The sequence below is a fragment of the Phaseolus vulgaris genome, chromosome 3, assembly GCF_051622355.1.
Source record: "Phaseolus vulgaris cultivar YP4 chromosome 3, ASM5162235v1, whole genome shotgun sequence".
NCBI lineage: Eukaryota > Viridiplantae > Streptophyta > Magnoliopsida > Fabales > Fabaceae > Phaseolus > Phaseolus vulgaris.
This window is the reverse complement of record NC_143500.1, coordinates 16356788-16369551: the sequence shown is the minus strand read 5'-3', so window position 1 is coordinate 16369551 and position 12764 is coordinate 16356788. Positions and strand designations below refer to the sequence as shown.

The 12764-nt window shown below is 40.8% G+C and overlaps 1 pseudogene; it reads right to left on the bottom strand.

Moving 5' to 3' along the window:
- Positions 1-9685: 9685 nt before the first annotated feature.
- On the bottom strand, positions 9686-10216 carry LOC150028721 (secreted RxLR effector protein 161 pseudogene; annotated as a pseudogene).
- Between the last annotated feature and the right edge of the window lie 2548 nt (positions 10217-12764).

The window sequence follows — 12764 nt, the reverse complement described above, 5'->3', positions numbered from 1 at the left end:
CCGCCAATCGGGTATTGCTAAGAGGCTTGAAGAGAAGACTAGAGAAAGCCAAGGGATCGTGGGCTGAGGAGGTACCCCGAATAGTTTGGGCGTACCACACCACCGAGCAGTCAGGAACCCATGAGACCCCGTTTAGCTTGGTCTATGGATGCGACGCAATGATTCCAGTGGAAATCCAGGAAAGCTCGTCGAGATTCCAGAACTTTGTAGCGGAAGGCTCGAATGAGGAAAGAAGGCTGAATCTGGATTTGCTGGATGAGGTCAGGGAGGAGGCGAGAGTAAAAGCTGAGGTAGTGAAAAGAAGGATTGAACGAAGGTATAACTCGAAGGTGATGCCAAGGCAGTTTAAAGAAGGCGACCTGGTGATGAGGAAGGCCCACCAGTACGAGATGGAAAACAAGTTGTCGCCTAAGTGGACGGGACCGTTCAGGATAACCGAGGCGCTCAGGAACGGCGCCTACCGCTTAGAAACATTGGAAGGAGGGGCGATTCCTCGCACTTGGAACGCCACGCACCTCAAGTTATATTACAGTTAAGAGCTTTGTAAGTAAAAACAAACACGAAGAGTTTGCAAGCTTTCTGTTAAAATAGTTTGAAGGGGGCACTCTTTTTTCCCTAAGGAGGGTTTTTAATGAGGCCACCCAATAAAGAAGAGTTTTTCAAAGTTTAAAGTATTTTAGATTGCCTGCTTGTTGTTGTTATGAAAGTTTTGAAAAAAGACCTTGTCACTCGTATGTGATTTAAGGCGAGTTTGGAGTTATGTTGCATGCTTTCTAAAAAGTTTTTAAGTCCCCATCGCTTTTCGGCGATTGGCGGCATCAGTTAAAGTTAAAAGTCCTCATCGTCTTTCGGCGATCGGAGGCACCAGCAACGTTTAAAAGACCTCAACGTCCTCGCGCGTCCTGAGGCGAGAAAGAGATAAAGACCTCCTCGCCGTCGAGCGAGTGCAGGCGAGAAAGAGTTAAAGTCCTCAGTGCATCCAGGGGGGAGGAGATGTACGCCCTGGGCAAGTTGAGGCACCGGTTAAAGTCCTCCTCGACTTTGTGCGAGTGCAGGCGAGAGCAAGTTAAAAGTCCTCAGTGCATCCAGGGAAGAGGAGATGTAATCCCTGGGCAAAGTAGAGGCATCAGATAAAGTCCTTCTCACCGTCGAGCGAGTTCAGGCGAGATAAAGTCCTTCTCGCCATCGAGTGAGTTCAGGCCAGATAAAGTCCTTCTCGCCGTCGAGCGAGTTCAGGCGAGATAAAGTCCTTCTCGCCGTGGAGCGAGTTCAGGCCAGATAAAGACCTTCTCGCCGTCGAGCGAGTTCAGGCAAGATAAAGACATTCTCGCCGTCGATCGAGTTCAGGCAAGATAAAGACCTTCTCGCCGTCGAGCGAGTTCAGGCAAGATAAAGACCTTCTCGCCGTCGAGCGAGTTCAGGCAAGATAAAATCCTCCTCGTCTCGAACGAGTTCAGGTACGGTGTGGAGGGTGGAAGAAGTTTAAAGGATAGCTAAGGTAGGTTCGATGAGAACGCCTAGCTATTCGGCTTATTGTTCTGAAACTCAGGGAGGTAGAGAAGGATCCGAAAGGCGCCTCTACCCCCAGATGAGGGAACAATAGCCAAGTTATGAAGGCAAAAGGAGGCTTACATTGCCGGGACCCGATGGCGATCAGAGGAGATTCAGGCGATGGCAAGAGTAAGGGCCCGTTTTGATGGAGCAGGTCAGGTGAACTGTGTCTTAAACTATCAGTTGGATTGAAACTTGCTGTTTAGTAAGTAGTTTCACGCTGAAGCTCGTTGCCTTAAGTTCACAAGTTATTAGAATGCTATCGTTCGAAAGTTGATAGTTTGATCGAGTTCGAAGCAGTAAGTAAACAGTTGCGCCCGCAGAATCGCTAAGTTAAATTCGTTTAAGCGATTTTTACAAGGAGAAGCAAAGCAAACAGAGAGACCATATGAAGAAGCAGAAAAATTTATGATAAAAGTGGTATCAGTTCGAATACAAAGAAAAACCAAGTCTAGTGCGCAGCGAGCAGGACGCCCAATAATAGATAACAGAGATGCAGCACAAGGCGAAAACCTAAATGTCGAGGTAAGTGCTAACCTATGTGAGCTTCGAGTTGGCCCTCGAGGAACTCGAAGGAGATTATTGCAGAGGTGGGAAAGGTGATGTTAGCGGCTGCCACGCTTTTCCAGAAGAGGCATAGATCCTTGTCCAACTCGCCCATGTTGTCAGGACTTCTTGGCCTTCTGAAGCTTTCCTTGGAGTCCTTATTTCCCTTGTTTACCCAGTACAAGGGAAAGCCGTCGAGCAGCGAAGGGTCTTGATCATTTTGACGCACTTGGACGAACTTTCCCTTCCAATCTTTGTAAGACTGCTGGAAGATAGAAAGGATCGATCTCCCAGCAATTCCGTTTAGGCTCACCCAGGGGCGATCTCCAGGATTCTTGGCCTCGAACAGGAAAAGGAAGACGACTACCGAGGTCGGTAGTCCCAAATGCGCGCACATAATTTGGAACGCCCGCACGAATGCCCAGCTGTTGGGATGGAGCTGGGCGGCGGCGATGTTGAGCTCGGTTAATAGTTCCCGTTCAAAACGGGTGAAGGGAAGCCTGAGTTTCACCTTCTTGAAGAGGGTAGTGTACACGAAGCAGAACAACTCGCCGTTGTTCCCCTTGTCATCCGCGCAGATCGGCACGTCAGGAGGGCAAGGCAGCACCATTAGTTTGTCGTCGTGCTCCTTGTGGAACGAGAGGTTGGGTTCGTCCCCTTTCTTCAACCGAAGCACCACCAGCGCAGAGTTTACTGAATAAGTCTCCTTCAGCAAAGTTGAGGTGGCCCATGGGTAGAGTTTCTTGTAGTCTGGAGTAGGAATGGAGGCTCCTCCGGCGACTGGTGGAGTTGCCTGAGCAAGGTTGGGACGAGAGGTTGCAGGCCTCTCAGCCTGGGAAGAGGGAGCACCAGATGCTCGCGGTAGGTTATGCGCTTGGGATGGAGGGTTTCGTGACGAAGGAGGAGGATTCGTGGTGGTCTTTGTACGAGCCATCGCGGGAACTGCAAAGGAAAAAGAAAAACAAAGATGAACGAAGGTTGTAGAGATCGACTCGATTATGGACGAAGGATGAAAAACGAACGAACGAAAGTTCGTTGTGATGAAAGTAATGGATGGCGAAGCCCTAAGTTACGAAAAGGGAGAAGAAGAAGAAACAACCCACAGCGTATGCACCAGGCAGATAATGGATGATGCAAATCGGTTAAAATGCAGCAAATATTAACAGAGGAAGTAAAAGAGGTACCTTTCGATGATCAGATGAGCGTTGAAGGGAGTTGGGGATTGAGGGAGTCGAAGAGCGTCGTGGGTTTGCAGAGAAGACTCAGAGCGTTTTGAGAAGGCAGAAAGATGATGAAACAGTAAAAATGAAAAAGGTTTAAGGGTTTTTCAAACGTTTTTGGAAGCGCAAACGACAGCTAAAGATGATCGTTGACGAAGCCACGTGTCGAGCGATTGGAAAGGTGTTTGGTGGAGCGTCAGAAAAGCAGAAGGTACGAACGTTTGGAATTCTGCGCCAGCGCCACGTAGATCGGCAGTGACGTGACCTTTTAGTCTTTTCGCTGGACAAGTCTTCGCTTAAGACTGGGGGCTTGTGTACCGCCCAGGTAGTCAGAAGTGATGACGTGGCAGCAAGCTATTATGTAGGCGTGTTGAGCAGGGCTCATGGCTGGCAGAAGGGAAGGAAGTCGGGGTCTCGTGTAGTCGCCAGTCCTTAAGTTGGCGTGCTCCGATCTCTAGCATACCTAAACCGGCGGTCACCAGGTTTGTGATGAAGTCGCCGGATGCGAACCCAGACGACCAAGTGATCAGTGATCGCTGAAAGGAGGACATCGCCGAAGGATCAGGGAGGTTTGTTCCAGGCTTTCGAAGCAGAGGATGAAGTCGTCAGATGGTCATTCCCTAGCTAGCCAGAGGTTGAGGTCGAGGGACAGATTACCCGGGCATGCACAATGAAGCAGGTGAAGTAGATCATGAAGGCGGCCGGCGAGACCACAGGGAAGGTGTGTATGAAGGCACCCGTACTCGCCACGCAGAAGAGATCACGCTCCAAGGCAGTTATGCGCTGAGTTGTTCTTTGCATGAGTAACTTAGCCGAAAAGCCTGAAGAGTAAGAAGTGGCGCCCAAGTCAAGGATGCTCCAGATGGTGACACGTGTACAGCTGGATACGAGCCACGTGTCCAGATGTGTAACTGTCAGGAGAGAGAAAGTGCACAGGTATATAAGAGATTCTAACGAACTTCTGAGGTACGCGCGTTTTAGAATACTTCTTTTACGCTTGCGAGAACTTGAGTACGCTGAGAGAGAATTTTGCACGTTTCCTGTTCTTAGTTTTCTCTTAGTATTTTGGTGGTTCAGTCGCTGACTTGGGCGTCGGAGCGTGATCGGCCGCAGCGGTGCCGTTCTGTCTTTTGCAGGTTCTTGAGGTGAATCAAGGCGAAGGACCGAAGCTAACACGGCGTAAAGTCGATCCAGATTTGGCGAGGCAAGGTTCTTGCGTCGTGGTCAACAGGCAGGATCAACACTCTCTCCTATAAATAGGGTGTCTTGCCTCTTGTATTCACACATTGAATTGATATAGTAAGAAAATTCTGCTTGAGTATTTGTGAGTGCTCTTATAATTTTTGGATCTTATCTTGAGTAAAGTATACTTCAAGTGGCAACTGCTCACCACTCATCTTGGAATTCCCCACCAATCTAAGTGGCGTGATCATCCATTGTCATTTGCAAATCAAAAATCATAACCAAAGTGAATCTCCTAAAAATATGTGCCAAATCTAAAATCAACTCACATCACGTAGTTCCCAGAATCTTATGGTCTGATCACACCATTACCCAATCTACTACACGAGAAGCACCCTTCAGCTTGGTGTATAAAACAAATGTGATGATTCTAGTGGAAATATTGGAATGTTCACACAAAGTTAAAAATTTCTCTACAGAAACATCCAACGAAGGACGATGGATGAACCTGGATTTGCTCAATGAAGTTCGAGATAAAGCTTGGATACATTCAGAGGTATTAAAACAAAGAATTAAAAAGAGGTACAAAACCAAGTTGAACCCTCAACAGTTCAAGGTGGTTGATCTAGTGCTGCAACAAGCCCATCCATATTAGATTGAAAACAAGTTATCTCCAAAATGGTCGGACCCATACCAAGTCACACAGGTACTAGGCAATGGGACACATCGACTTGGAACTCTTGATGGTGGGCTATCCAAAGGACTTGGAACGCGTTCAGTCTTAAATTCTATTTTAGTTAAAGTTTCTATTGAGTTATTTATTGCTTTACTGTTTTGAGGAACAAGTTATGTTTTGATTAAATATTTTCAAGGCGACACTATTTTTCTCCTAAAGAGGGTTTTTAATGAGGTCGTCTTTTTAATTAAAATCATTATTGTTGCAAAAACATTTGACTCTTCGAATGGATCGACTTGGTCGAATTTGAAGATCAGACCAACTTGATCGTCAACAGTTTCTACAAACGGATCAACTTGGCCGAATCCTAAGATCGGACCAACTTGGCCGTCAACGTTTTCTACAAACGAATCGACTTGGTCGAATCCTAAGATTGGACCAACTTGGTCGTAAACGGTTTCTACACACGGATTGACTTGAGCCAATCATAAGATCGAAACAACTTGGTCATCAATGTTTTCTACAAACGAATTAACTTGGACGAATCATAAGATTGAACCAACTCGACCGTCAACAGTTTCTACAAACAAACTGACATGGTAAAATCCTAAGATCGGACAAACTCGATTGTCAACAATTTCTACAAACAGACCGATTTGGCCGAATCCTAAGATCGGACCAACTCGGTTATCAAGGATTTCTACAAACAGACCGACTTGACCGAATCCTAAGATTGGATCAACTTAATCGTCAACATTTTGTATAAATGGATTAACTCTGTCGAATAATAAGATCGAACCAACTCAATCGTTAACAATTTCTACAAGCAGACGAACTCAATTGACAAACACTTTCTACGGAAAAACTGACGTGGCCGATGACCATCACCGATGAAATACTTTAGGTCCTCAAAGACACGAGTTCAATGTCAAACCTTTTGGAGTACATTCTCTTTGAGCAAGGTTAGTGTTCTTGCCGGCTCGAAGTCGGTCGGAGTATGGATGAGCTCTTCTCGGATTCCTCTTTGGTGGTCGGTCGGCTAGTGGATGAGGTGCTTAGGAATGACCTCCAGGTTTCAGCAAACCGATCTTCTGGGGATGAGGGGGGCTCCACCTGCGATTACACTCCAACGCTCAAGTTAGTGAGAGCACAAAATATAATGTGTATGGTAAAATATGCTGCAAAGATGCAAGTTAGATACTCCCTGTAGGCGGTTGTCTATTTATAAGGATACATGAGCTTGGATTTCTGACATTGGTCTTTCCCGACATTAATGTGTCATTTCAGAGTAACTTTCTATAAAATCTGGATATAAAGTATATAAATCGGAATAGTTAAACAATGTAATCAAAGATACTGGGGATAATATTTATTACGTTATAGGGGATATGACATTTATATTCATTACGCTATCGGGAATATGGTATTTATATTTATTACGCTATCGGGAATATGTGTGTGTAGGAAAAACGTTATACTTTCCTTTAGTGGAATTTGTCCCTTGCTAGCATTGCGCAATACTGAGCAAAGGCCAAAACAGGTTGTGTTTTTGAGCCTGTTAGGTCGGTTCGCGGCCCATGCTATGCTCTCATGCTATCACCTTCCCCTGATGAGCCCTTAGTGAGCTCGGCCAAATACCTACCCGATTCAGGACAGTACGGTTAGTATTTTACTTTTATGCTAAGATTAAATGAGTTATTTATATTAAAGTGTTATTCTACTTTGTTAAAATTTATTTTAGCTTAGTAAAAATTACGAGACAGAATTATATGTTTGTAAAAACTTTGTAAAAAGAAAGTGCTCATTAAAACTATTTTTAGGGTCAAAGGTTTGAAAGAAATTTGTTATAATAACAACATGATAAAATAGAGTAGTCGAGTTTTAAGAAGTGTTAAGATAAGACAATAAAGATAAGAGCATAACAAAGTGTTCAAAATAAATAAAGTGCGGTAAAATTGTTCTGAAGGTAAAATATCTAAAGCTAAAGCAAAAGAAAAATTAAGGAGCTTCCATTAATCTCCCATCAACTATAGTCTTGCAAGGATTTATCTGATAAATCCGATGGCAGCTTGTTTAAAGGCGGCTTCAAAGCCCACTTTGTAGGAGCTCACCACATCGTTCTTTAGTATCTCAATCGTCTTCGTCAGGTCGGCCTCCTGCTGATTGGATTTGTCTTGCTCAGTTTTGAGTTCGCCAATGCTCTTTTCCAGCTGCTGAACTCGGATATGTAGATCGAATCTCTCTTGAGCCCACCGAGTTGCTTCGAAACGAAAATGGCCTACTTCGACAGTTTCCTTTAACTTGGCGTCTTCTTTCGCTTTTATGTTGGCAAGCACACTAATGTAGTGACCTGGCCGAGTAGACTTTTGGTGTTGCCACAAAGAAGATAATGAGTTAAACTTATGAAATTTATGTAAAGTTGGGCCAAGGTGTAATACGATATAGGCTTTTAGGTTGTGTTTGGATCGTGGAGTAGATGTGTGAGGATTTGAGAAAGTGGATATGTGAGGATATGAGAAGAAAGTGTGAAGAAAGTGAGGTTGTTTAGATTGAGGTATGTTAGAGTGAATGTGTCAGGAAAGTTTATGGGAGTTTGTGAGTGATATGATGGTTGTGAGGAAATTTTAAATTTTTTTAAAATTGTTAAATGTTACTTTACAAAATTATTTTTGTCTATTAAATTTTTTTAATAATGAAATGAGTTATTTTTGTTTAAAAGTAAACAACTTTCACATATTTCATAGATTTAAAATTAAAATTAGAAAATAAATATATATTAAATATGAATAAATATAATTTAAAAATTATAATTAGAAAAAAAATGTATTCAACAAATTAAATAAAAACAAAACTTCAAATAATTTTTTAAAATATTAAACATGCATTATAAAATTAGAAAATAAATCATATCTTATATAAATAAAATATAATATTTTTTATTATTAAAATCCCTATAATAATGAAAAATAAAAAAATACTAAAAAAAATATAATGTAATTAACAATAGAAAATAATTTCATAAAAAACTATTATAAAAAAAAATTACTAACTTGTAGGGATATCGTGTATGGAAGCGTGATAATTTTAACCAAGATTATGAGAAATTAAAGTAACAAGAAAAATGAGAATGATACCATAATTTTTAGGTGGAAAACCCCTTTAAATAGAGGTAAAAAAGCACCGGCGAGAGAGTCAAAACTTTCACTATAATGGTACTGGGTACAATGAATTCCTCTCAGGCTAATAGATAAATAGACTCAAAACAAATTCTTTTTATATGGGTTAAACAACACCTAAGAGAAGAAATATAGAGTATACGAAAAGGAGAGAGGAAGCAAGTGTATGTTTTTGTTTGTTGCTTTTCATTGCTTGAATGAAGCCATTATATATAGTTGTTCTAGGAGACAACAATAATAAAAACAATTAATGGTAAGTAAGCTCCGTTTGATAACAATTAATTGTGAATGGTAAGTAACCTCCCAATTATGCCAAAAAAAGGGCAAAGGTGAGTCATATCCCACAAATCTCCACCTTGACTTGCCTTTTACTGGAACACTCTCTCGCCATGAAGCCTTGATTAAGTATGGATAATACCAGCTAAGTTCAGGCAATGATCGAACTTAGCCGGTGGAAGTGGCTTGGTCAACATGCCTACAAGATTTTCGGTCGTATGAATTTTTTCAACAATTATATCTCTCGTATCAACAATGTATCAGATAAAATGGTGTTTAATTTCAGTGTGCTTGGTCCTTGAGTGATACTTGTTGTTCTTGCCGGTTGACTTGGTTGCCGGTAAACTTCCGCAGGCAAACTTGGACTTCGTCTGCCTCGTGGTGGAACTCGTACTTTCCTTAATCTCTTGATGTTATTCCTGTTAAGACAGAGGGTGCCTTAACGGTCGTAGTGTAGTGTGTAACAATAATTCTCAGTGTAGTGTGTAAAAACAGCATAACTTCACCTAGGGTTTCAACCCCTTTTTATAACCGCACATGCAACAATTGCACTTGAGATAAACAAATATTAACTGAAAATAAGCACATTATCTTATATCTCTAACAGAAAACCACATGCCACGTGCACTAATGACCTTTAGGTGTTAAACTGCAAGCCACATTCTGTTATACATACACTTCCCTATCTTTTTAGGGTTAGCAACATCTATCAACAGGTATTTTACGTGCAACAAACATATAAAATATCTCTTTATATTTTATCTTATATCTTTATAAAATATCTCTTTATATTGTATCTTATATCTTTATAAAATATCTTTTTATATTTTATCTTATATCTTCATAAAATATCTCTTTATATTTTATCTTATATCTTCATAAAATATTTCTTTATATTTTATCTTATATCTTTATAAAATATCTCTTTATATTTTATCTTTAAGCACATACAACTTGAATTTAAATCATAACACATCATTAAAAAAATTAGGCCCATTAACCAAACAGGCCCAACATCGCTACCTTGACTTCAGGTCATGGCTGAGCTGACTTCTACCCTACCCGAGAACCGAGTAGTAGTTGGTCCAAGACTGAGGACCGAGCTCTTGCCCAGTACACTTGTTTTTCTTGGTTAAGTGGACAACACTCTGACTATCACAAAATATAACAAGAACATCTTGTCGAAGACCAAGTTCACTTACCAAGCCTCGAAGCCATATAGCCTCTTTCATACCTTCTGTAGAAGCGATATATTCTGCTTTAGTGGTAGACAAAGCCGTAATGGCTTGAAGTGAAGAATACCAACTGATAGCAGAACCACATAGGGTAAAAATGTAGGCTGAAAGTAACCTTCTTCGATCTAAATCACCACCATAATCAGCATCAACATAGCCAACTGCTCCTCCGGGATCGACTCTATGTTGATCAAATACCAAACCTAGATCTGGAGAACCTTTTAGATAACAAAGTATCCATTTAACGGCTTCCCAGTGTGTCTTGTCGGGATTATGCATGAACTTGTTAATAATGCTAACAGCATAAGCTAAATCAGGTACATACCATAACATACATGAGACTTCCAATTGCATTTTAATACGGGACATGTGACATGCGCCTTTTTTCCTCGTCTGATTTTGGACACTGATCTGATGACAACTTGAAGTGGGCGACAATTGGAGTATTAATAGCTTTGCAATCTAGCATTCCAAATTTGTCAAGCACTTTAAGAACATACTTCTTTTGTGATAGAAAAATTTTTCCAGCTTGACAATCTCTGTTGATCTCCATTCCTAAAATTTTCTTGGCATGACCTAAGTCCTTCATATCAAATTCACTGCTAAGTTGGGCCTTTAACTTGTTAACTAAAGATTTATCTCTTGCGACAATCAACATGTCATCAACATATAACAACAAGTATATAAATGACCCATCAGATGTCTTTTGAAAATAGACACAATTATCATAGCTACTTCTGGAGTAGCCATGTCCAACCATGAAAGAATCAAACCTCTTATACCATTGTCTTAGTGATTACTTCAAGCCGTAGAGAGATTTCTTCAAACGACATACATGGTCCTCCTTTCCAAGAACAACGAACCCCTCAGGCTGTTGGATGTAAATCTCTTCCTCAAGATTACCATGAAGAAAAGCAGTTTTCACACCTAACTGTTTCAACTCCAAATTATACAAGGCAACCAAAGCAAGTAATATACATATTGAAGTATTACGAACAACAGGAGAAAATACTTCATTAAAGTCAATACCTTCCTCTTGATCAAAACCTCTTACAACAAATCTTGTTTTATTCCTTGTACTCTCAACACCAGGGATCCCTTATTTTCTCTTAAAGATCCACTTGCAACTAATGACTGGTTTTCCTTCTAGTAACTTCACCAATTCCCATGTTTCGTTTTTTTATAAGACTCAACTTCTTCTTGCATAGCAGCAATCCACTTTGTTGACTTGTCACTAGAGATAGCTTCAGAATAATTCTTGGGTTCACCTTCTTCACCCATCTCTTGTGCAATAGTTAAAGCATAAGCAATGTTGGCAGATTCTGCAATTAATCTTTGAGTTGGTTTTCTTGGTCTCTGTTGTGGAAGTTCTTGAGCCATAGACCACAGCTCTAGTAATCCTTGTCGTTGAGGTGGACATTGCTCATGTGGACTCAAATGTTCATTAGTACCATCAATAGCAGTTACTTGATCATCTTGAGTACTGGAGGAATTGGGAACGTTTTCCTCATGAGCGGGTGTTTTAATCTCAAACTCCACCTTCTCTCGAGCATCTTCTTGGTCACCTGTATCAATTGAGGAAATGACAGTATCTTTTACAGAAGAGAGCATAGAATTTTCATTAAAGGTCACATTCCTATTGTGAATTACTTTGTGAGATTCTGGGTCATATAAATGATAAACTTTAACCCCTGAGCCATAAACCAAGAAAATGCACTTCTTAGCACGAGGTTCTAATTTTCCCTCGTTTACATGAGAATAAACAGAGCAACCAAATATTTTAAGATCAGAATAATCAATAGGGTTACCTGACCAAACTTCTTCTGGAATGTTGCAATCAATTGATCTGTTAGGAGAGAGATTTATCAGATAACATGTCGTTGAAGCCGCTTTAATCCAAAACGATTTTCTCAAACCAAAATGGGAGAGCATGAAACGAACTCTCTCCATGATAGTTCTATTCATCCTTTCTGCAACCCCGTTCTGTTGTGGAGTCCTTGGGATGGTGAGGTGTTTGGAAATGCCTTCCTTCTTGCAGAAATCAATGAATTCATTCGAACAAAACACAAGGCCATTGTATGTCCTTAGCCTCTTTATCTTCTTGCTAGTTTGATTCTCAATCAATAATTTCCACTCTTTAAAAGTGGAAAATGCTTCATTCTTATGTTTGAGAAAATACACCCAAAGTTTTCGTGAGAAATCATCAATTGTCATCATATAAGGACATTTACCTCTGTAGGGAACTTTTTACGGACCCCAAAGATCCGAATAAATATAATCTAAAGTACCTTTGGTTCTGTATATAGCTTTAGAAAAACTAACCTTTTTCTGCTTACCAAAAATGCAGTTTTCGTAGAAATCAACCTTTCCAGTATAGTGGTTACCAAGGTGACCCTTCTTCTTGAGGATTAGAATTCCCTTCTCACTCATGTGGCCTAATCTCATATGCCACAACTTGGTGTTATCTTTGTTGGGCGAGGCAACAATTGCAGAACCTGTAACTATTGAACCCTGTAGCACATACAAACTATCACATCGAATAGCCTTTAGTAACACAAGAGCTCCTTTAGACACTTTTAAAACTCCACCTTCAGTTGAGTATCTACACCCATGACATTTAAGGGTGCCTAAGGAAATGAGATTCCATTTCAACTCAAGGACATATCTGACACCTGTTAAAGGTCTAACAATTCCATCATGTGTCTTGATTTTGCATTGAGCATCGTTTCCCATCAAAACAAGACCATGATAAACTGGTTCATATGTGGTAAACCACTCTCTATTGTGAGACATGTGAAAAGTACAACCAGAATCAAGAATCCATTCATTTTTAGACCTTTGTTCAGTGTTAGAAGCTTCAAAACAATCTCCACCAGATTCAGTTTCAACAATACTGGCTTCG